We start from the raw sequence: 282 nt of genomic DNA, 5'->3' as shown, positions 1-282 counted from the left end.
ACACCTAAAAAATTAATCTAAACTGAATCACGCACCAGATACTTAAAATCTATTCCAAAATTCTTCGTTGAACCTGACTTGAAAAAAATGAATGAATGAATAAAAAAAAAAAACACTCAACCCTATCTCCCACAACCTTATTCACAAAAAGGCTTCACGAAAGTATAAAAGATAAAAAAGAAAGACAAGACGTGTCCCTCACCCACTAGTGAGCTGCCGCCGAAGGTTTGTTTACATGTTGTTGTAAGGCAAACGGAGTCAGACGGTGCTCTGGGGGGGGGG

This window comes from Penaeus monodon, chromosome 34 (genome assembly GCF_015228065.2).
Source record: "Penaeus monodon isolate SGIC_2016 chromosome 34, NSTDA_Pmon_1, whole genome shotgun sequence".
In the NCBI taxonomy this organism is placed as follows: domain Eukaryota; kingdom Metazoa; phylum Arthropoda; class Malacostraca; order Decapoda; family Penaeidae; genus Penaeus; species Penaeus monodon.
This window is presented reverse-complemented; position numbering follows the sequence as displayed.